This window comes from Otolemur garnettii, unplaced genomic scaffold (genome assembly GCF_000181295.1).
Source record: "Otolemur garnettii isolate 467f Iridium unplaced genomic scaffold, OtoGar3 scaffold00003, whole genome shotgun sequence".
Classification (NCBI taxonomy): Eukaryota; Metazoa; Chordata; class Mammalia; order Primates; family Galagidae; genus Otolemur; species Otolemur garnettii.
Window position 1 is genome coordinate 17,201,072 of NW_003852398.1, and position 14,572 is coordinate 17,215,643.

The following is a 14,572-nucleotide window of genomic DNA, read 5'->3' on the forward strand; positions in this document are numbered from 1 at the left end:
GCTTTCCCCCGAGGGCTCTCTCCTTGGCTTGCAAATGGCCACCCTCTGGCTACCTCTTTACAAGGCTGTCCTTCCGTGCACATCTGTGTCCTAATCTCTTCTTATAAAGACACCAGTCATATTGAGTTGGGGCCCCACCCTTAATGGCCTTATTTTAACTTAAACACCTCTTTAAAGATGTCATCTCCAAATACAGTTATAGTGTGAGGCATGGGGACTCAGACTTCAGAATATGAACTGGGAGAATGTGGGAACACAGTTCAGCCTGTAACAGTCAGTAAATCCACTGCACTAGATCCTCAACTGAGTAGGTGCCAGAGGCTGCCTGCAACTGGAAGGAGGAGGAATGCTGAAAAACCCAAACTCCTGAGCTCAGGTGTACAAGGTCTGCCTAAGACTGAAGCTGGAGCAGGAGATTAAAAAAAAAAACCCAGTATAAGCCTTGCACTGATTAATGAGCAATCTTTCACTGGAAGGAGGATAAAGAATGAAAAAGACCTGCTGAAAGCTGAGGTTGGAATAGTGAGAAAGACGCTCTAGGATGTTAAAATGCACACTAAACATCTGTGGTGCACCAAAGATTTTTTTTTTTTTTGAGACAAAGTCTCACTATGTCACCCTTGGTAGAGTGCCGTGGAGTCACATTTTACAGCAACCTCAAACTCTTGGGCTTAAGTGATTCTCTTCCCTCAGTCTCCCAATAGCTGGGACTACAAGCACTGGCCACAATGCCCAGCGGTTTTTTTGTTATTGTTGTTTAGCAGGCCCTGGCTGGATTTGAACCCACCAGCCCCAGTGCATGTGGCCAGTGTCCTAACCTCCAGGACCCCACCTCACCCTGAGATGAACAGAACATAAGTAAAACAGCATAATGACGGGCCTAATGAATGGTGGCTGCTAATATCCCTTGAATGACTACTTTTATACCTTGAAAAATAATATTAGGCTTTGTATTCTAGAAAGCTCTTTTTATGTGCATTATTATCTCACTTGAACTGCTCAACTGCTCATTGAGATATGTGCTGTCATCTCCATTTTACACGTAAAGATAATAAGGTTCAAAGAGGATGAGCCCACTGAGCTATGGGCACCAAGCCTGCACTAAAGATAATTATTGTAACAAAAACAAAAACTGAGCAAATTGATTCAACTTCCCACACTAAGGGCTTGACTAATAAGAGAAATACCCATTCTGGGCATTAGTTACTGTTTATAATACCATGTATTTTAGTCTCTACTGCTTTTACCCAGAATGTTCAGCATTCAATTAAAAATAACAAGACACACAAAGAAGCAAGAGAAAAAAAAAATCCTCTTGTTAAGAAATAAAATAGGCAAAAGAATCAGACCCAGAAATGATCAATTACAGTAGGGATTCAAGATACAAGGTTAATATACTAAAGTCAATTTTTTTCCTATATACCAGCAATGAACAAGCAGAATTTGAAATTAAAAACAAAATGCCATTTATATTATCAGCCCCCCAAAATTAAATACATAGGTATAAGTATTTAAACAAGATCTTTATGAAGAAAACTACAAAAGGAGAGAGAGATCCCATGTTCATGGATAAGGAATACTTAATATTGCCAAGGTGTCAGTTCCTCCTAACTTGACCTATAGATTTAACATAATTCTGATCAAAATTCTATAGAATGATTTTGTGGATATTCACAATCTGATTCTAAGGTTTATATGGAGAAGCAAAAGATCCAGAATAGCTGATGCAATATTGAAGGTGAAGAACAAAGGTAGAACACTAACATTACCTGACTTCCAGATTTACTATAAAGCCACAAAAATGGCTTTATAGTAAACATGTGGTATTGGTGAAAGAACGAACAAGCAATAGATCGATGGAACAGAATTGAAAGTTTAGAAATAGACCCACATAAATACAGTCAATGATCACAGACAAAGGAGCAAAGGCAAAAAGAACATCTTTTCAACAAGTGATAGTAGAACAACGGAACAGCCACTAGACACAAACCTTACACCCTTCACACAAATCAATTCACAACAGATCACAGACCTAAATATAAAATGCAAAATTATAAAATTCCTAGACTATAATGTAGGATGAATGCTAGGTGACCTAAGGTTTGGTGATGATTTTTTGAGATATAACACCAAAGGCACAATCCATGAAAGAAAAAGTTGACAAGCTGAACTTCATTAAAATTAAGCTTTTCTTTTCTGCAAAAGACATTATACTACCAAGAGAATGAAAAGATAAGACATAGATTGAGGGACTATAACTGCAAAAGAAATATCTGATAAAGTATTATTATCCAAAATATAAAACTAGCTCTTAAAACTCAATAATAAGGAAATAAACAACCATGTTAAAAGAACAGGTGGAAGTCCTTAAAAGACATTTCACCAAAATGGATATAAAGATGGCAGAAAAGCATTTGAAAACATGCTTCACATCATATATCATCAGAGAAATGCAAATTAAAACAATGGACCATCACTACACAGCTAATAGTATGGCCAAAATCCAAAAGTCTGACACCACCACAAGGTGACAGGGATGTGGAATAGCAGGAACTCCCATTTATTGCTGGTGGGAATGAAAAAATAGTACAGTAACTTTCAAAGACAATTTTGCAGCTTTTTACCATTCAATCTAACAATTGCTCTCCTTAGCATTTACCCAAGGAAACTGAAAACATGTCCACACAAAACCCTACACATGGATGTTTATAGCAGCTGTATTCATAATTGCCAAATTTGAGAGTAACAGTAATGTCCTTCAATGGGTGAATGGATAAATTGTGGTACATCCATACAATGGACTATTGCTCAGTACTAAAAAATGAGCTACCAAGCCATGAAAAAACATAAAGAAAACTGGAGTACATAAAGCAATGAGTTTTGTTATATATAAATTATACCTCAGTAATTTCAAAATATCATTAAGGATGATACAATTAAGAGTAATGGATAAAAAGTATACAGGACTTTTTTCTGTAGCATTTTATACAAATGCATGTGAATCCACAATGATCTCAAAACAAGTTTCTTAAAAATAAAATTTTTTAACTTATAAGACAAAAAATTTCTTTAAGAGATGGATAAAGCAGAAAATATTATTTGCTTAAACGAAAAGATAAGAACAGGCCAGTCTCAGTGGCTCATACCTGTAATCTTAACACTTTGGGAGGCTGAGGTGAGAGGATCCCTTGAGGTCAGGAGTTCAAGATGAGCCTGATCAAGAATGAGATCCTGTCTCAACTAAAAATAGGAACATTAGCTAGATGTTATTTTGGGCATCTGAGGAGACCGAGACAGGAGGTTCCCTTGAACCCAGGAGTATGAGGTTGGTATGAGCTAGTCTGATGGCATGGCACTCTAACCTGGACAAGAGAGAAACTTTGTCTCAAAAAAATAAATAAATAAAAAATAAGAAGAAAAAGTCTTACACAAAAAAATCATGGCTCAGTAGGAGTGTAGATCACAACCTCTGGGGTAGATCACAACTATGGTTGAATCAAGATGATTTACCCAAAGTAATGGAGATGGAGATGGCTTCTCCATTCTGAGGTTGCTCAAGTTGTTATAAGAAAATTGCTATCAGGAATGACTCAAAACATTCCCTAACATCAGGAGGAATCCTGCAATCCCCTGCAACAAACCACAATGCTAAGTCTTTCCACAAGACTAACAGGGACAATATCTGCCAAGACTCAAAATCAGACTGCAACCATTCCAAATCTCCCAGCCGTACTTTCCACCAGTGGAGAAGACCAACCAAAGACAAGTGTCTCTGCCTAATGAGAGACTAGTGAGCCACAAAAACACTTCCCAAAAAACCCATGGGGTCACAAAGTCTCAGAACTGTCCATGACAGTTGGCGAAGTTCCTCTTTTGGGTTCCACATATGCCTGACAGACTTCCTCCCTTGGGTCCAACAGCCTTGGCTCCAAAAACCGCAGGTAGGCATCACAATAGACCAAGCAGGGGTGGGGCATTCTGGCAGGAAGCAAAGGGGCAAACAGTCACAGAGGGCCTGAACTTTAGTTTGGGAAAAAGGTCTTCTGTATACTCATCTAGAAGCCAGAACTCAATTTTCATCAGAAGGCATGAGTTTCATCCCTACTTAGTTATCATGGGATCTTATGAAAATTCTTTGGCCTTAGTTTTCTCATTCCTGGTGTTAATAATAATACCTGTCAAGAAATATTAAGTTGTGATGAGGTCATGACTATTCAGATGTCATATTTCTTTTTCCCTAAGTCACTGTTTCCCATCTTGGGGCACGTCTGCCATTGGTGCTATTACATAAGGAAAGTGTTAGGTTATAATAGCTTTTTTAATACATGTAAACTTGAATTAAAGGGTTATTAGAAACATACAACTAGACTCTCCACTGTACTAAACTGAGGTTAGGTTTAAAATAGAGTCAAAGTAAAATCTACATTTAAAGGCTGAGGCAGGTGGCTTGCTTGAAATCACAAGTTTGAGACCAGCCTAAGCAAAGTAAGACCTCGTCTCTACAACAATAGCCAGGTGTTGTGGGGGGCACCTGTAGTCCCAGCTACTCAGGAGACTGAGGCAAGAGGATCATTTGAGCCCAAGAGTTTGAAGTTGCTGTGAGCAATGATGCCACAGTACTCTACCAAGGGGAACAAAGTGAGACTCTGTCTCAAAAAATAAAATAAAATAAAATAAAATAAAATATTAGGTTGGGCCAGGTGTGGTGGCTCATGCCTGTAGTTCTAGTATTCTGGGAGGTTGAGGCAGGTGGATTGCTTGAGTTCAGAAGTTTAAGACCAGCCTGAACAAGACCAAGTCCCCATTTCTACTAAAAATAGAAAAACTAGCTAGACAATGTGGCTAGTGCCTATAGTCTAGCTACTTGGGAGGCTAAGGCAAGAGGATCGCTTGAGGCCAGAAGTTTGAGGTTACTGTGAGCAATGATGACAACACAGTACTCTAGTCTGGGCAACAGAGTAAAATTCTGTCTCAAAAATAAACATATATATATATATAGATATATCCATAAGTATATAAGGCTATATACATATACATAAGTATATAAGGTTGTGTATGTAATATATACTCATATATATATATATATCTATATATAAGGTTGGGCTAGGCATGATAGCTCATACCTGCAATCCTAGCACTTTGGGAAGCCAAGGCAGAAGGATTGCTTGAGGTCAGGAGTTCAAGCCCATCCTGAGCAAAAGTGAGACCCCTATCTCTACAAAACAAAGAAAAAATTAGCCAGATATGGTAGTGGCCACCTGTAGTCCCAGCTACTTGGGAGGCTGAAGCAAGAGGATTACTTAAGCCCGGATGTTTGAGGTTGCTGTGAGCTATGGTGAGACTACTACACTCTAGTCAGGGTGACAAAGCAAGAACCTGCCTCAAAATGATGAAAATTTATATATATATATATATATATACACACACACACACACACACGTATATATTAGGTTGTCAGGTGCCATGGCATATACCTATAATCTTAGCTACTTGACTGGCCAAGAAGGGAGGTACCTCATCCTTGGGTCTCCTGGAAGGAAGCCCTTCAAGCTTTTGACATTATATAGCACAGTGAACCCAGGGGTATGTTATGTCTGGTCATAGAATTGGGTACAGTTATACTCTTCTGAAGATTTGATTTGTTGAAGCTGACACAGGAGGATTGCCTGAGCTCAGAGCTTCAAAACCAGGCTGACCCAGAGCGAGACCTCATCTCTAAAAATAACCAGGCATTGTAACGGGTACCTGTAGTCTCAGCTACTTGGCAGGCTGAGGCAAGAGAATCACTTAAGCCCAAGAGTTTGAGGTTGCTGTGAGCAATGACACCATAGCACTCCACCAAGAGCAACAAAGTGAGACTCTGTCTTGAACAAAAAAAAGATTTGATTTGTTTTATCTCATGGACACTGCAAACTGCATAATTAATTTGGGTTTCCCTGTCTATACTGACAGCAAGAAGACTTAAAGCCTTATTTGGGCCAGTTGTCAAATACACGTAGGACTATGTCATATTTGTTGTTCATTAGCCTCACTCCTAACTTGATTTAAGGTACCTACCTTATTACCATTTTTATTTCTCTTCTATTTTTAACTTACTGTCTTCTTATATGTTTATATCCTTTTGAGCTACCTTAACCTTATTTGAAATAAGGAATGATATAAAATTTTTAATGGCCTATTTTTTTTCCTTTTTATAAAGATAGTATCTTTCTCTAAACAAAATTTATCAAAAAATTTAAAGGATGATTCTTTCTGATAGAATCATCTATTAATCTCTGTAGCTCTAAGGTAGTGTGGATTTGAGTGTGCTTTGTTAATAGTGAAACAATCAATCATCTGGGATCATTTTGAAATTAGTTTTTGTCAAAAATACATTCTTTTCAGTGTTACATCATTAACGCAGGTACAACACAGATAGTTATAGCTGACTTCAGACCTGGGCAACCCCATGGGCCTAAGGTAAAATAGGAAGTGGGTTCTGTGGTGGAATTGGACTTCCTCCTTTTTCCTCAAAAGCCAAAGTCTTGTTGACAAAAAAAAACCCCAATCTAAAATGATATCAAAGGTTTGTGTCAGAAAATTCTTAATACTCAAAGATTGGGAAACTATTGTATTCATAGTTCATATCCTGAGTACCCTAAACCAGCAGACTTGTCACGACCCATCTCCTTGTACCTACCAATGTTTACTCCAGTGAGAGAGTATTTGATATTTTTTTTGGATCAAATGCTAACCTTTTTTGGCTCTTGGTATCCATTATTTTTGGATATGGAAACTAAATATCTTGGTTCCATTATTTATTCTAAGCCTCATTCCTCATTTTCTCCCTGTAAAATAAGGGTTATAATCCCTATTCTACCTATTTCAATATAAAGTCACAAAAAATATTATTCAGGACTGGTATAGCTACATGTGGCAAAAATGTAGTTCAAATTAGCCAAGGGCATATGATGGTGGTAACAGCAAGGTTATTAAAAACTATTCATAGAAAGACTAAACTACCAAAATAGAGCATAAAGTTGGATATCAGAGACCTCTGGAACCAAAAACAGAAATGCCATCAGACTCTTTGTGACTCTCATTTCTGTTTTGTCCTTCAGGACACCTCATTCTTTCTTAAAAGAGACCACCTAGGAATATAGCCACCCAGAGCTCTCTTACCTCAAATTTCACAATGCACAAAGTCATAGAGATTCACTTTCTCTAGTCTCAAATTCAGAAATACTACAAAGGATCTGATTGGGCAATCTTGGGCCAAGTGTCTATCACTGAACTCATCAACTCTGGACATAAGTTTAGGTATTCTGATTGGCCTAGACTAGATCAAGTGCCTATCTCTGAGCCAATCAATGCTATCTAGGAGACAGAGCACTAAAAAGATGGCAGCTTTCACTCAAGTAACATGAGTAGAAGAAATATTTCCCAGCAAAAAAAAAGATACAGAAAGGTGGACTATTATAAGCAGAACAAAAAAACAATAGAGCCTCATGGTAAGGTTTTTAAAAAATCAGAATTATTAGACATGGTTTTTAAGTCAATTAGGACTTCAAGACTCATATCAACTGCCACCTTCTCCAAGAAGCCTTTCCTGATAACTGTTATCAATTATAAAAGCCTTCCCTTACGGGCCTACTGTTTACAATTATGTGAAATATACCTTGCACTTGATTATGTTTAATTTATCACTGGAGTATATATACATTAAATTGCTTTCTAACAAACTGACTCTTTTAAATTTATCTTTTCCACTTAATTATTCTTGAGGATAGAAATTGGCTGTTTCTTGATAACGTGGCTATAGTCATTGGTGTCAATTTATTATTGCTCCCAGGAAAGATATTTGCATTTTAATTGAGGTCTACCACAGGCAAAGTCCAAGGGAGTGATTGTAATGCTGGGAATGTTAAGCGTACATAACAGGACATCTTTGGGAATCTAAATAAGGACCCAAATGCTGTGAAATCAAATATAACCCCCACCATATTAATGTATTCATCATCATCACAATCATCAATTTGGGGTTGCTAATAGGCCTATGGCAATTACACATTCAGGATGTATTATCTGAAAGTGAGTGGGCAGCATTGCATTGTGGTAATGACCACAGACTCTGGAACCAAACAGACCTGAATTTGGTCTAACTTCTTCTCCTTAATTTATGTGACAAGGCTAATTACTTCATGCTTCTGAATGTCAGATTTGAGCATTAAATGAGAAGAGGTATCAAAACCTTCAGTATGCTACCCAGTACACGGTAAGTGCTCCATGAATAGTTGCATTTTTTAACGTTGTAATTCAAACAAGGTGTCTCATTTCTCCCTAAATACGCATATTCATCAAATCACAAGGCACTACTTTCATTTGGAAAATGTAATACCTAAACTTGATGCGAAAAAGGCTATAGAATGACAATGGTATTTTCAAGCATATTCCTATATAAACTTTGTAAAATCTTTTACCAAGGTGGATTCAGACTATGATAGTCTTATAAAACTTTGTTAAATTTGTTAAATTAATTTAATTAAGATACCCTACAAAGTCCCCACGCATACATGTAAAATAACAGAACTATCTCCCCACAACTCCCAGAAGGTAGCCTGGATCCACAGCAGATTCTATATAGATTGAGAAGCTAACCTTTCCTGGATTAATATTCTGAGAATTTGAGATTGGTTTTTATTGCAGCATAACCTAGCCTAACCTGACTACTAAATAGCTTTTTAACTTTTTCCCCTTGGTATGCACTTAAAACTTTTCCAACTAACATCTGGGGTGACAGAGTGAGACTCTGTCTCAAAAAATAAAGAAAGAGGAAGAAAAAGGAAGAAAAAAGAAAGAGAGAGAGAGAGAGAGAGAGAGAAAGAAAGAAAGAAAGGAAGGAAGGAAGGGAGGGAGGGAGGGAGGGAGGGAGGGAAGGGGAGGAGAGGAAGAAGGAGGGTGAGAGGGAGGAGGGGAGGAAAGAAGGAAGAGAAGAAGGAAAGAAGGAATGAAGGAAGGAAAAGAAAGAAGTAAATTTAAACTTTTATTCATCAAACGATATGATGAAGAGAGTAAAATAGCAAGCTACTGAATGAGAAAATATTTTCCAGACATATAACAGATAAAGAGCTCATTTCAAAATTAAAAACTCCTACAAACCAGCAAGAAAGACAATCAATGTACAGGTAGATTAGAAACTTAACAGAGACATCACCAAAGAGGATATTTAAATAACCAATAGACTGAAAAGGTGCCTGATCTCAATAATACTCAAGGATATACAAATTAAAATGACAGTGAAATAACATTACACTCTTACCAGAATGGATAAATGTAAAATACTATTATCCTTTTATTCTTTATTTGGTAAGGATGTGAATAAAAGGAAACCTTCATGCCACTGGTAGCAGCATATGTGGTTATACCCCCTGTAAAATTCAGTTTGGTATTTCTACCAAAATCAAATATACATATGACTCTATGAGTTGACAGATTCATTCCTAGAGAGATATATCAAAAAGAAATGCACACATTTATTTACCAAAGACGTGTAAAAATGATATGCCAATATAAGTTTTATAATAAAAAAATTAAAATAAGCCAAATTATCAGGAGAATGGAAAATAGAACATGATATATAATTTTATATAAATTTAACTATCTGAAATGACTCAGAGCCAGATAAGTATATCCCACTAACCTCAACAAAATATATCCTCAACTCCAATAACCCTTAGAATCTAAGGCATGGGCAAAATCTAAAATTGCCAAAAGTTGTCCCAGCATCATTCAACAAAAGGCAAAATGATAAGGAGAGAAAATCAGAGTAGACAGCACCACCACCTTAAATGACTGTGGTCAAAATATTCTTCTTACTCAAAATGTACTAGAATATATTTTTAAAATGATAGTAAATGCCTATGTGAACACTTTCAGGAGCCCCCCCTTCCCACCTTAGGTATTGGAAGAGTGGATAAGTGAGGACTCCCATAGCTTAGGCTGCATTGTCTTCATGGTGAATCCAACTCTGGTTAGAAGCAAGATTATCACTTTGAGTATTTCGGATTGCATGTGAAAACCCCACACTGTACCCTAGAAGTGCATTAATGTACATAGTTACCATTCAATTAAAAAAAAAAAAGATTATCACTTTGGGGAAGAAAAGAAGGCTAGAGACTGGGCAGTGGCACAAAGACGACATCTAGAGTGGTTGGCAATGTTCTATTTCTTGAACTGGGTGGTACTTGCATGTGTTTGTTCTGTGACGGTTCATTGAGCTGTACATTTAGCTGAAACATTTTTCCACGTGTGCTATGCTTAAAAATTTTTAAATCTTAAAAGATAACTATGGAAGGTGATGAATATGTTAATTTTTTGACTATAATAATCATTTCACTATGTGTATATATATCAAAATGTCATGTTGTACACCTAAAGTACATATAATAAAAAATAAATTTTTAAAAATAATTTTTAAATTACAAAATTAAAATCATATTCACCAAAATAAGGTGTTTAAACTTCTAAAAGTGACTAATTAGCAATTTTTGGTTGTGTATACATTTAAAGTGTAAAAGTGACAGTTTGCAGAGATTATTTCTTTGGAATTAGATGAACCAGGGTCAACTCCTAGTTCATATCCCTTAATAACTCTATAGAGTCAAACCATTAAATTTGGTGATCATTAGGCATACATGGCCATTGGGTACTTGAAATGTAACTAGTCCAAATTGAGAGGTACTAAACAAGTGCTCCCAAATAACCAATGAATTAAAAAAAAAGTCAAAAGGGAAATTGGAAATACTTTCAGATGAATGAAAACCAAGATATGGCATACCAAAACTTAAGGAATGCATCTGGAGCAATGCTCAGAGGGAAATTTAAAGCTAAATGCCTATATGAAAGAAGGAGAAGAAAGATCTCTGCCCACAAAGAAAAGTCCAGGACCAGATGGCTTTACTACAGAATTCTAGCAAGCATTTAAAGAAGATATAATATCAAGTTTTCATGCACTCTTCCAAAAAAAATAGAAGAAAACACTTCCTAATTCATTTTATGAGGATAGTATTACCCTGATACCAAAAGGAGACAACTACATCTCCAGAAAACTAAAGGTCTTCAGAACCAAAGTAAAAGAAAGAAAATTACAGACTAAACTCACTCATGAATATGGGTGTAAAAATCCTCAAAATACTAGCAAACCAAATCTAGCAACATGTAAAAAGAATTATATACCATGGCCAAGTGGAAGTCATCCCCAAAATGAAAGATTTGTTAGTTTAACATCAAAAAATCAATTATATAATACAACCATACCAATAGAACAAAACGCAAAACCCACATGAACTTCTCAATAGATTGCCCCCAAAAGGACTTGACAAAATCCAACACTTTTTTTGATATTAAAAAGAACAACCTCTAAAACCTCAGGAATACAAGGGAATTTCCTTACCCTAATAAAGGACATCTGCAAAAAACTCACAGATAAAAAGATACTTAGTGTTTAAAAAAAAAAAAAAAAGGATGTTTTAGTCAGGGCACTTAGGCAAGAAAAAGAGAAACTTAAAGGTATCCAGATTGAGTGAAAAAAAGAAGTAAAATCATCTCTATTCAAAGATGACATAATCTTGTATATAGAAAATTGTAAGTCTACCAAAAAATTATTAGCATCAATAAATGAGTTCAACCAGTATAATTTGTCAGGGTTTTCTAAAGAAACAGAACCAAGAGTATACATTTCACAAGTACACACATACAGAAAAAGATTTATAAGAAATTGGCTAATGTGATGATAGAGGCTGACAAGTCCCAAGATCTGCAGTCTGCATGCCAGGGACACCAGGGAACTATCTGACAATAGTTCCAGAGACTGAGAACCAGGAAACTCAGTGGTGTAATTCTGCCTCAAAGGCCAGCAGACTCAAATCTGAAAGAGCTGATTCAATTCAAATCCAAAGGTGGGAAAAAAAACTGATATTGCAGCTAAAAGGCAACCAAACAGGGAAATTCCTTCTTAAACTCATTGAAAAACATCCTTACAGAAACATCCAGAATGATATTTGAATAAATATGTGGGCACCTTGTGGCCCAGTCAAGTTGACAAAAAAAATTAACCATCACAGCAAGGTTATGAGAAACAAGATCAATATACAGAAATCCATTGTATTTCTGCATACTTTCAATGAACAATCTGAAGATTAAATTAGGAAATCATTTCCATCTACAATAGCATCAAAAAGTATTAAATATGTATGACAATTTTTTCAAAAGAAATACAAAACTTAACATGCTTAAAACTATAAATATTGTTGAAAAATTAAGGAAGAGCTAAATAAATGGAAAGATCCCATATTCATGACTCAGAAAACTTAATATTATTAAGATAGCAACACTCTCCAAACTGATGTGCGGATTCAATACATTCCCAACCAGAATCCCACGCAACTTCTTTGAACAAACTGACAAGATCATTCTGAAATGTTTATGGAATTGGAAGGGACCCAGAATAGCCAAAATAATCCTGAAAAAGAAAAGGTATGAGGACTCAAATTTACCTATTTTGAAATTTACTACAAAACAACAATAACCAACACAATGTGGTACTGACAGAATGATAATATAGAGATCAATAGAACAGAATTGAGAACACAGAAATAAACTCTTGAGTCTGTTCAACTGATATTGACAAGGGTGCCAAGCCTGTTCAATTGGGTAAAAAAAAAATTGTCTTTTTACAAAATAGTGCTGGGATGTAGGCTAGCCACATGTAAAAGAATAAATTTAAACTCTTATCTAACTTGTATAAAAATTTACTCAAAATGGATCAAAGACCTAAATATAAGAACAAAAACTATAAAGTTCTTAGAATAAAACTTAGGGCAATTTTTCATGATCTTGGATTTGACAAAGGACTCTTACACATGAAACCAAAAGCATGAGCAACAAAAGAATAAAATAGATAAATTGAACTTCATCAACATTTAAAACTTTTGTGGGTTTCAAAGGACACTATCAAGAAAGTGAAAAGACAACCCAGGTAATAGGAGAAAATATTGGTGTATCATACACATGATAATGTACATCTAGAACATATAAAGAACTCTAATGGCTTAATAATAGAAAGACAGATGACCCAATTTTTTTTTTTTGGCAGTTTTTGGCCAGGGCCAGGTTTGAACCCACCACCTCTAGTATATGGGGCCAGCGCTCTACTCCTTTGAGCCACAGGCACTGCTCCATGACCCAATTTTTAAGATAGACAAAAGATTTAAATAGACATTTCTTTTTTATATTTCATGTTAATGTGAGGGTACAAATGTTTAGGTCATTGTTTTCATTTCCAGGGTAAAGTTCAAGTTGTAGTTGAGCCCTTCACCTGAGGGTGTGCTGAACCCCCTCACATTGGGCACATTAGGTGAAATTCTACCAGTCACCCTCCCTTCTCCTCCTTCCCCTCTCCCTGAATAGACTTTTCTACAAGGAAGAGATTAAATAACCAACAAACACTCTTAAAACGTTCCACATCACTAGTCATTAAAGAAAAGTAAATCAAAACCACAATAGATATCACTTCACACCCACTAGGATGACTAGAATCAAAAGGACAAATGAAATATGTTGGAGGACATGGAGAAATTAGAACACTCCGGTGAGAATTTAAAATGGGGCAGACACTTTGGAGAATAGTCGGCAGTTCCTCAAATGATTAAACATAGAGTATGAACAATTCCAATCCAAGGTAACTACCCAAAGAAATAAACATTTATGCCCACACAGAAACTTGTAGACAAATGTCATAGTAGCATTATTCATAATAAATAAAAAATGGAAACAACCCAAATGTCCATGATTGTGACATAAACAAATGGAAAAACATCCCATGCTCATGGATTGGAAGAATCAATACTCTACAGTGTCCGTAGTTCCCAAAGTCATTTATAGATTTACTGCAATTCCCATGAAAATTCCAACATCATTTCTCATGGATCTAGAAAAAAATAATCCCAAATTTCAGATGGAACCAAAATTCCTAGGTTCAGATGGAACCTAGTAAAATCCTTGAATTTATGCTGCTATTGTAAAATTATTTTTAGAAATGAAAAGAATCTTAGAAATTACTACATCCAAGAATCGCTGATAGTCAGCTTGCCAAACTATCATTTCGACAACTCCATGGTTTTTAAAAATCAAACCTGAGCATCTTTTTTTTTTTTTTTTTTTTTGAGACAGAGCCTTAAGCTGTCACCCTGGGTAGTCCTGTGACATCACAGCTCACAGCAACTTCCAACTCCTAGGCTCAAGCAATTCTCCTGCCTCTGCCTCCCAAGCAACTGGGACTACAGGTGCCCGCCACAACACCCAGCCATTTTTTGGTTGCAACCATCATTGTTGTTTGGCGGGCCTGGGCTGGAATTAAACCCACCAGCTCAGGTGTATGTGGCTGGCAACTTAGCCGCTTGAGCCACAGGCGCCGAGCCAAACCTGACCATCTTTATCGTGGGATTGTTCTCTTCACTTTGCTATTCCCTTGGCAGAGCCTCACATAAGAGGCCCCTCCTTGGTACCGAAGGCATTTGCATTGATACCTGATCCT